This window comes from Cryptomeria japonica, chromosome 3 (genome assembly GCF_030272615.1).
Source record: "Cryptomeria japonica chromosome 3, Sugi_1.0, whole genome shotgun sequence".
NCBI classification, from domain to species: Eukaryota; Viridiplantae; Streptophyta; class Pinopsida; order Cupressales; family Cupressaceae; genus Cryptomeria; species Cryptomeria japonica.
Window position 1 is genome coordinate 706,742,029 of NC_081407.1, and position 8,025 is coordinate 706,750,053.

Genomic DNA, 8,025 nt, shown 5'->3' on the forward strand with positions numbered 1-8,025 from the left:
CCCTAATTGTTCATCCCATTGGTTGATGTGTTCTTACTTCAAGGTTTCAAGATCTCGTCTTCCCCTTACATTGTCTCCCGCCAAAAAATTATTGAAAATACTCTCTTGATAAGAAATTCCTCCCTGGCTAAGGAAAAGGAACTGGTCTCCATCCTTTTGGATTAAACATTGGTCTTTGGTAAAAAAATTAATTTGGAGAAAAGTGTTATATATTTCATGCATGTGCATCCCTCTTTATAGGTAAATATTAAAGTGTCAAATTTGCAACCTCTCAACTTCTATTTAGGCATGCCCTTAACAAATGGTAAATTTGATATCTCTATTTGGTTCTCTCTACTAGAACATATCCAAAAATATCTCACAAGTTGGAAAGGGGATATTCACAGAAATGTGAGGAATATCCACCTTATAAAAGCCTCTCTCCAAAGCACTTTATTCTTCCTACTCTCTTTTTTCCATATGACTTATATATGGATGTAGAAATTAGAGTTGATTTAAAGAAAGTTGTTTTGGTCTGGTATGGAGGGAAAGAATCACATTTCCCTCATGGATTGGGAGACTATTTGCTCCAGTAAGGAATTAAGAAGGCTAGATACAAGGAAATCAAAAACTTGAATTTATCCTTTCTCTCTAAATTTAGTTGGATACCTCTTAACATTCCCTCATACTAGTGTAGAATTATGAGAGCCTAGTGTATGCAATGTGATGGAGAAAAGTTCATAAAACTAGACTCCCTACCTCATTGCTCTCATATCTAGAATAAGATTCTTAAAACTAAATCCTTCTTCAGTAAGGGTATCTTATTGTATATTGGAAATGGGGAGTTGGTTATTTTTGGAAAGACCCTTTGGCTTCTTTTGTTCCCTTTGAATAATATCTTGTTTTCTCAAATATTTTAATGGATTTAACTAGCAGACTTGGTGAATATTTCAAGAACTACTTAGATACTTCCTCTTCTCCTTCTTAATCAAATATTGATCCCAGCTGGTTTGATCCCACTATTCAGGATTTTTCTACTAAGTTCCTTTCTATTTCAAATAAATAAGGATTCTACACTGGGCCTAATTCTCAAGATATTGTAGTGTAGATGGCTTCTAAAGAAGGGAATTACATGGTCAAATCAGGTTTGAACCTCCTCTCTTATGTGTCTTACTCAATTCAAGTGGAGGAATTTATGGAAATACAAAACCATCTCTAAAAAATTATTTATCTAGTGGACATAATTTCACAGAAAGATCCTTACCCTTGACAATATCTAGAAAAGAGGTGGGAAAATGCTCAACTATTGCTTGTGGTATGATAAAAGATGGAGAAATATTTAATAATCTTATATTCGATTGTAATTATTATTCAAACATCAACCATAAAATTATAGGCTCCTTGTCCTTGACCTATGTCTAGCATAAGGATTTGAAGTATGTTTCTAATTGTTGGAATCCTCCCTTTTCCCACCCCCCACTCATTGAACTCTTGTGGTAGGCCTATCTTCATATTGGTTGTGGTATTTGGAAAGAATACAACAATAGATTCTTGAAAGATAAGAAGATACTATGGGATGTTTTAGTTGAGAGTATCATTCAAAATATTAACAATAATATAAAGTGATTCTCTTCTTCCAAACCCGGGAAGGCTCCTTCCCCTCTAGAGTTTAAAAATGCTATAAATTCCAAAACTTTTGAGACTCTCTTAATATTTATCATATATTTCTATTGTTTACGGAAATACCATTCATTGCCCCCCTCGACAGTGGTTGGCTCAAACTAAATTTTGATAGCTCTTCAAAAGATAATCTAGGCTAGGTGGGAGGGGAAGACATCCTATGGGATGAGAAGGTAGGTTGATTCTTGCCAATATGGTTAGTCTAGATATCCAAACCTCAAACTTTGATAACATGGTGATATCATATCATGGCATGCTATTGGTTTTAACAAAACCATATTTGAGGATGATTCTTAAAACATCATCATGACGTTGAAGGGATAGGCTTCTTTAGGCTTGTTTGTGAGAGAACTCATTTTGAATCTTACCATAGGGTATAGAATATTCTACATGATCTCCTAGATGAGGTGTGTGCACCAATTTTGAATGATTGAAACTCTCCCATCATTTGTAATCTTAGGTTTTAATTTGTGTATTGATATTATTGTAACAGTTTATTCTTTCAATATCTTTATCTATCTTCACTTTGACTTTGGAAAATCCTTTCCTTAAACTTAGATGTGATGGATATCTTTTATGACAATATGCTTGCATTCTCATTCTGTTTTCTAACTTAATTTAACCAATTTTTTAATATTAGTCAAAGTCACTTTCACTAATCATCTTTGGTCTACCATGGGTGGTGATTTTATCTAAGTGGAGCCCAACAACTATATTTATCCAAAACATGATAGTTTTTGTGGCCAATTTTTGAAAGAGGGAATTCTTCCGCCTACATTGAGGCAATGTCAGGTCATGATCCTTCTCTTTTTGTTGAGTTTTCTCATTTCAATAATTATGGTAGTGTGGAAAGAAAGGGTTATCTTTCAATGTGACTATGGATCTTATCTTGGTTTCTACTTATCTCCTCATGGAAGGGTTCCTTCCTAAGAAGACCAAAGGTAATTACAAGAATGATTTCAAGAAATTATTCAAGAAAGGTAAGAAAATTACCTGTCTGCAAAACAAATTCAATAGTTAAAATCTTCTTGGAGATAGAAATACTATGGTGGAGGTCCGTATGAGGTATGTTATCCTAGATAGAAGTTTTAAAATATTTTAGGCTCAACTTTTCTCAATTCTAGATCACTTTAGGCATGGTATAAAAGTGAATTTTTCCTTTTAGATTCATTCTTCCCTTGTTCAGGCAATCTTTCTAGTTCACTTTAAATCCAGTTGTATCCATCTTCATCAAGGTTTGATCCTTAGGCTTTATAATTATAATTTAAGTCTCTTCTTTGCCTAAAATTATCTTTGTTTCATTACTAATCCCTCTTTGATTGTGGGTTTGAGCCATACCCATGCACCTAGCAACTAGGTTTTCTCTACCTCCACTATGTTTAGAACTAATTCCCCCTCTAGAGAGAGGGACTCCCACATAAACCCCTAGCATAGGGCCAAAATGAATAATTATGAGGCCTTTTGTGCTTCCAAAAAAATAAAAGTAGATGACATTACTAAAAAACCATAATAAATCTCTAATGATCATGCCTCCATTTTGTCTTCTTCTTCTAATTGGTCTCCTAAAGACTCTATACCTTTCAATTCTATATCCTCCCCTAGAAAGAAGCTTCCTTATTTAGGTTTCTCATTTCACTCACCTGATCAAACCCTTGCTTACAAGCTTTGCAAGTAGTTTATCTCTAAATTTTATAAATTATGTACAACCTATAACCATCCAAATCAAATCCTAAAATGAAAAATGGCTCAATTTCAAGCAATCAAGGTAAAATTAATAAAATTGGAAGCTATTTCTTAGGGTGAGTCCTAGGTTGTAGATCAATTAAAGTCATTAATGAGATGGTTTGGACTTCTATGAAGGGATTGGTAGAGAAAATTTATATGTGATTGATCTAATAACATTAGGTGAGTTCTAGTAAGGATAATATGGTCTTCGAGGAGGACAAAAAGAATAAAAAAATGAGCATTTTTACCTTCAAGAAAAGCGTAGAAAAATAATGACAATTATAGAGGGCATTGTGCCATTTAGCAAGGAGATGGTTAACAAAATGTTTATCTCTATGTAGGTTGTATAGTAGTAATATGTAAGGAATAATTTTAAGCACAAGAAAGTTGAGATGGTAGAGACTTCTATCAATTTGTGGGATAGATCTTCCAAAAACGGGAATGTTAATGTTACTCTAGATGATCTCCTTCCAAGGAGGTCTCTACAAACAAGGTGTTTTCTTTTATGGACAAGCATAATATACTCAACAAGAAGGGATAGGCCATGAAGTGTCTCAATATTTTGGGAAACCAATAGTTGGTTTCTTTGTGTTTACTATTCTTCTCATTATCCCTGTCTCTTTTTGTTTGCTTGTTGCTAACTTTTTGTTTCTATTCTTTAGTTTTTGGTAATCTCATTTCTAATGAGATCCCTCTTTTATGCTTGATGGATATTATGTAAATGGGTTTGGGCTCTATCCCTATTAACCTAAGCAGAACTATGAAAAAATGTTCATTATTAAGCAAGCACGCTGATATAACACCAATAAATGAGATAATTAGTGAAGAATAGAGATATTGGTCTTCAATAATTTCCTCTTTCTAATATTAAATTAACAAGAATATCCTTCTCTATTTCTCGCCTCATTGTCTTTTCTTCAAGGATAAATTCTATTTTAAGGGAAACAATAAAAATAATATCATCATTAACCATTTTCTTAACTTTACCTTTCCTAACCCCCATATCATGGGTATTGATCATCCTCCTAATAATTATATACTCATTGTTTCTTATATTGTATATGAATGACTCTTCCTCAAAATAGATCCTATTTGTTTTATTTTCCCACCTTCTTTATCCATTGCCCCTTCCCTAACATTTTACTTCTTTCCTACTCATGTTTATGTTTTAAGGTTCCTCCAAGTTTATAACATTAGCAGAACTCTTGAGACAAATTATCATGCGATTGATTTCTCTTAAATTGTATTAAAATAATGTAAAATCTATTAAGAAAACTTTCAAACTCAACAAAATTATTTTAAAGTGATTCTCTCTTTACTCACATTCACTTTATTGTTTATATGAGAGATTACTTAGTTCTTAATTAAAATTAGTACTTCAATTTCATAGATATTCCAAATTTCAAAATCAATACACTAGATATTCCAAATTTTAAATCAATACACTAGCCCTTTGAATATTCCCACAATATTGATGCCATTAGCCCTTCAAATATTCCCACAATAGTGATGTCATGGGTGTGGCTAGTTTGGCTTCAAAACTGCAATGTCGTACTATGCATAAATTTCGTGTTATGCAAATAGAAAAAATGCAGAATAGGCACAGAATAGTTGTGGGAATCGCCTCTGACCCCCTTGTTGTATAACACGAAGGTTATTTTCGATGTACGACAATGCAGTTGAGACGTTTTTGGAGCAAGAATAGTTACAGTGATGATGTCAATACCCTTGCATTTGACTTGATAGTTATTTTATTATTTACATTAACCAAATTACATTAATATTATTTGCTTTAAATTTAAATATACCCTATACCATTATTCTAGCTACCTAGGTATTCCAATATTGCCTTATTTGAGTACATGGGCTAAATTTATAGCTATATGCTTTATAATTTCATACAAAGCACATATATATTTATTTTAATAATTTAGTGGTTTTTTTATTTTTTATTTTTACTTTTTCTTATTATAAATTAACCTTCTCTTAGATTTTTTGTATTGGCTTTTATCTCCTTCCTCCTTTGCTTGTGTATATATTTTTACTCATTTATTTAGATATATATATTTGTACATATATACATACTGTTTCTCACACACTCACATTCATATATAAGCTCGTGCTTATATATTCAGGTATATGCTTATTTAGTTCTTATATGTGTGTGTGTGTATATGTATATATATTACATACATCCATACATACATACATATACATATACATATACATATACATATACATATACATACATATAGATACATACATACATATACATACATATATATATACATATATATACATATATATAGATTAGATACACACACACACATCTAGTTTCATTGTGTTTCCCTCCTTGGTTTTTGTGTTCCTTTCTTGGGAATTTGTGCCACTTATCCCCCTCTCTCATCCTTTTTTATCTAGCATTGATCTGCAATTACATACATTTTTCGCCTACAGCTCTCATCCTGATGATGAATCATGGAATGTGATTCGAAACATTGATGCAAAAACCTCCTACAGAGCTGAATCCAGAAGTATATATCAATTTAGCATAGACTCTGAAAATCTCATCTACCTAACCCTAACTACATTTTGAGTTAATGCTATGAAACTCACAACTTACCATACAATCCTCCTGAGTGGCTATACAAGAAGATGCAATTATGGCAATGGCCCACAAGAAACAAGGGTACCAGGTACTAGAGCGATGTATCTTGGCAGAATAATATCCACTGCTACAAATTTTTTCTCTCTCTTTTTAAAGAAAACCTTATAACTATTCACTGTTTAGAGTTTATAGCTCAGGCTGTTCACATTTCTTTTCCCTTGTAGCTTTCAGGCAAGCAAAAGAGCCTCCCTAAGGCGTGTCCAGGGAGAGTATGGCGCAGAGTTCGAATAAATAGAAAAGGTGGCTGGAGTTCGTGAAAAACATGTACACATTTTATTTTATTTTTCTCCCCATGGTAAAATATTGGCGAGTCCCCTTTTTATTACACAAATTTGAGCTTTTACGTTTTTCTTTTTGATTTTTTATTTTTAAATCCCACTTTTATTCATTTCTCTGCACATTGCAGAAGAAAAAGCTATTAATATCCCTGACTGATGGATGACGGCCTGTCTAAGAGTGAACTGTGCCTTACACAGAAGTCTGACTGCGCCCATTTGTATTGTTATACAAGCATTAACTCTTATAACAGGGTTCTCTACAAGCTAATGCGTGAGGTCAATTTTTGGAATATCTTTCTTGCATGCATTTATAAGCCAATCTGGATATAACGTTTCTTGCTCATATGTGCCTACGGTGTCAACTTAAACAATAGGAACTACACATTTCACTTCGGAGGGGAAAATTAGGAAGTATTCCAACTTAGATAGTAGTTTTTAATTTCAGCTACAAGTACTACGATTTTTACATACATTCTACGGCAGAAGTCTGCAATTGAGCAACAAAGGAAATAAAACATATCATTCTTCTTCTATAATATTTCACCAGCAACATGTGTACTATGCGCTCTCATACGCAGTAAAAATAAAATAGGTAGAAAACATGAACTTAATAAGATTGTAGCAAGTATTATTCCATTTTCTCATTTATACAGCCTCAATTATTATGGAATAACTGTTTTTACCAAGAACTTGATGGTAACTCAGCAAACACTTTCGTGCATAGTAAACATACAATAGGAGGTAACAAACCATTCAGGCTGTTCTCTGCTTTATATTTTGTTTGCTTAACAACACTTATCATGATGACCGCTTCTGTAAGGATTGCGGGTTTCAATCTATAGTAGGATTTTAAGAGAATATTGATATAGAGTGTACCACAACACATCTCATCATTTACATTTGAAGAACAATTTTACAAAAGAATCTTGAATATTTTATTACATGATTATGTCCAAAAGAATTTCCAAAGTCACGAAGTTCTTCAGTATGAAATCAACCTACACAACAAAAACCAGAGAACAAAAGGTTACAAGGTCAATGAAAGCTCACCTCCCAACCTTACGATAGCAACTTTCCACCCTCACAATTGGGGAAAACGCAGGGTAACCAAGTGAAAATATTGACACCAAATTTTATAGCTATAACATGGAATATTACAACAATACTCTAACAACAAATCACACGTCACATTTACGTAATAATACCAAGAAAACATCTAAAGAAGGGCTCTTATAAGAATCTTGTGAAGGGAGATTGAGGAAACCATCTTGTGGGGAAACTAACAGCAAGATAAATATATACAACAATCATTGTTTTAGAAAAATTCAAGGTAAAAAATAGAGAAAACTAATAACCTAGATTGTTTTCATTACATCATTGGAAGCTATTTGAACATGTTCAGTGTTTGTTTTTTGAGATTAGTACACAATTTAATAGTCTCTTGTGAGATTCTTAATTGAAATGGTAATGATTTCTTCAACAAATACATCTTTTTGGGAGAAACGACCATCTGAACACCCTTCAAGTGCTTTCAGGATCGAATCCTCTCAGAATTTGTAATAAACTGGTCAATGCACATGGAAGTGATGGCATGTGAATTGGTTGATTCACATCAGTTACCAACGATATCTAAAGAAAAAAGAGTATTTCAATCACTCTTTAATCTCTTCATATAGCCAACATCCTAGTAGTTGC